The sequence below is a fragment of the Haemaphysalis longicornis genome, unplaced genomic scaffold (assembly GCF_048455015.1).
Source record: "Haemaphysalis longicornis isolate Haplotype H1 unplaced genomic scaffold, Haemaphysalis longicornis Haplotype H1 scaffold_10, whole genome shotgun sequence".
Lineage (NCBI taxonomy): Eukaryota > Metazoa > Arthropoda > Arachnida > Ixodida > Ixodidae > Haemaphysalis > Haemaphysalis longicornis.
Window position 1 is genome coordinate 100,267,750 of NW_027526204.1, and position 3,281 is coordinate 100,271,030.

The 3,281-nt window shown below is 43.8% G+C and overlaps 1 pseudogene; it reads left to right on the forward strand.

Annotated features, from left to right (window-relative positions):
- The first annotated feature begins 366 nt into the window (after window positions 1-366).
- On the forward strand, window positions 367-1,197 carry LOC144159977 (very long chain fatty acid elongase 7 pseudogene; annotated as a pseudogene).
- Window positions 1,198-3,281: the final 2,084 nt, after the last annotated feature.

Below are 3,281 nucleotides of genomic sequence, written 5' to 3' on the forward strand. Positions count from 1 at the left end.
GCTCCTATAGAATCGGCCGTATCACTGAATGTAAAGCTTCGCCGAAATGCTATGGTACGGCATAAACAGTAAAATGACAGTTTAACGTCACACTCAATTACCGCCTTGCTGCTGTAATGCTTCCAGTGAAGACCCTCAGCCCCGGATGCGCCAAGTACATTTTGAAGTTCGCATTTGTTTCTGACGCTAAAAAAAGTTTCCTTGTAACAGCTGGGTGAGGTAGTGCATTGCGCACCTGGCTTGGTTGTGAAACAAAATGAACGCAGCATCCACGCAAGCCTCCACAAAAGTTTAATTGGCTTGGAAAAGAAAGCTGGGCTGAATGCCACAGTAGACACGAGGCAGTGGTGTATAAGCAATACAGGCATGGCTGTCTTAGAAGTCGTCACACTGAAGCACGCTGAACCCTCTCTCTGGAAATTGTTCTTCTCGGGGGGTGACCCGAGAGTTCGGAATTGGCCTCTGATGGGCTCCCCTGCCGTCGTGTTGTGGGTTATCGCTGGCTACGTCTACTTTGCCTTACATCTCGGTCCACGACTCATGATGAACCGAATGCCATTTCCAGTTAGACCCCTCGTATTGGCCTACAATGCAGTCATCGTCATCGTCAGTGTCTACTTTTCTGTGACAACATTGAAAATCACCTACCTGCGTGGAAGAGCGCTTGGTGGGGAAGGACTGCCACCGTACAGTGTCTTCTGTGAGGGCACGGACAATTCCTCGAATGGCCTGCCCTTCCTTCAACATGCGTGGCTCTATATGTTCACCAAGTTCGCTGAGCTACTTGACACCGTGTTCTTCGTGCTGCTTAAGAAGAACGGCCACATTACGTACCTCCACGTTTCTCACCACGCACTTGCATTGCTGACTGTCTCGGTGAACCTTAACAACGGCATCACGGGGCAGTCGGCCATGTTCCCGTTTCTCAACAGCGTGGTGCACGCGGTAATGTACACGTATTACGGCCTGTCGGCTCTGCCATCCTCGCTGCGGCCAAACCTGTGGTGGAAGAAGTACGTCACCCTCTTCCAGATTATTCAGTTTATCACATTCGCTGTACACGCCTGTATTTCTCTATGTCTAGACTGCGGATACCCTGGCGCTATGGCGTGGATTATCGTAACAGAATCGTGTTTGTTCGCGTGGCTCTTCTCACGGTTCTATTACCGCCATTACATCCGACACAGGGCTGACTGAGCGGATTCGTCTATGATGACGCTGTTCGTTTAAATTAGTGGCAATTCTGTGCAAGTGCCGGCGCCTTTTGTGGACGTGCTTTTTTGTGTCAGAGTGTCCCTAAGTGTCGGAGTTCATCCTACCTTGGGTATCAGCTTTCTTTTAAACAATCTGGTACTCTGTCGTAACTTATTAGAGATGACCATCTCCGTTAAAGGAAGTCCGTTTAAATCGTAAACCAGCTCTGCTGTTCGAAATTTAAGGTTCTAGAGTGGTTTGTTTGAGAGCTGGAAGTTTCCATAACAGAAAAGCTGCCTCGAGCGCTTTGAGGAATACCTTTATTGTGTTAATGCAATTTCCTTACTCGGAGCAAGCAAAATGTCGAAATCTGACTTTGAAATCAATGCATGTATGCACGCCACTACGATGCGATTTTCATGATCCTTTTAGATTCCAGGAGGTAATTTGGTGTGACTGCGTGTGACAGTGCCGTGTTTTCCAAGCTGTAACTGCAAAATATATGTGATTAACACGTGATATTTTTCTTTGTGTGGGAGATTCATTGCCATTAATTAATGATGATAGAAGCTAGAAGCGGGACTTCCAAGTAGGTGATTTGTTTTGGTCATGCTATCCTACATAAAGTTGTCGTCGATGTTTTCACGAACGCCAGTGTAACAACCGCTGCAATCTTGGTGTGGGAAAGTGAAGGGGACGAACACAGTGGAATCTAACTAGCCTTGGGTGTTTTCTTCGGACATGATTTCGAACTGACTTCTGCAAGATGCAATAAGAGCCGCAGATCTTTCCTGTGTGACATTTTTTCTTACCGACTCCTTACGGCTTGGAAGCATTCGAAAACGCTTATTTTAAGCTGACATTTTTCTCTCCAGACACATACCAAGTTAAAGTTATCTAAACAAAAATGCTTTACTTCATCCGAAACTTCCACGACGGAATATTGTAGCAACTGCTGTATAGAGTGAGTGAAATTTCTTGTTGGCTAAGTTCAAGTTCTGGGCTCTCTGTAATGGTTGTTTGCATTCGTTAAGGCAGCATAGTTAAGGTTGGAAGGAATAAAAATTCCGCATTCAAATGTTCTGGTGCCAATTTGAAAAAACGTTTATATTCAAGTTGCTTTTAGTTATTTCCTTTTATCTGTAATGGGCAGCATATACTCCACAAGCAACGATTGGGTGTCCTCTTAAAAGTACTCCGGAATACAGAGATTTTTATTGATGTTTTGGACGACTGAAAAACACCTACATAGTTAACATGTTTTTTGATGAAACCCGATATTTTGGACGTGGATTGACTGCTTGTTTAATTAAACTAACGTTTACTGGGACACAGGGAGGGAAAGGCAATGTTTCAATGAGAAAAGCCGAAGAGAAAACTTGTACCGAATGTCCCGTAACTACTTTAACTTCAACACTGAGCAATATTTAAAATCTAGAATTTCTCGAACCGTTAGAAGTAGTCATCCAATCATTTAGTAAGAATAAGGACTCGTCTAAATTCATTTAAACGCTCATGCCTTATGAATATAATTGAACACCGGACCAAATCTCCGGCAAACATGACTAACTCGGACACTTTAGGACACTGAAAAATCCTTGTCAAGCTACATAGAAGCCGATAGTGCTGTCTCTTGATAAATTAACCCGATAGTCCGGACCGCGCCTAGACCTAAGCTATGTCTCATAATCAGTTTGGCTGAATTGCGCTTGTGAAAGAGTTGCTTAATCTTTTTGTGCCCCTGAACTTTGTACCGGTACACAGAATGGCCGTATACGGTACCCGTGCATACTGTACCGTGTATGTTCGGCGTTGCTGTCCGTGTCTGAAGCGGCAGTTACTGCCTATATGTTCTTTGTTGTTCCAACCTGCCACGGCCCTGGGCAAACAAACAAACAAACAAACAACAAATAAACAGACAGACAAACAAACAAACATAAAATAAATAAATAAATAAATAAATAAATAAATAAATAAATAAATAAATGAGAAAACCCCAAGGCGAAAACCTAAATATGCCTATGGGATATTGCAATTGAGCCTAATGGTAGGGTCATAGAGGCGGAAAGCGAGAGAGAGAGAATGTA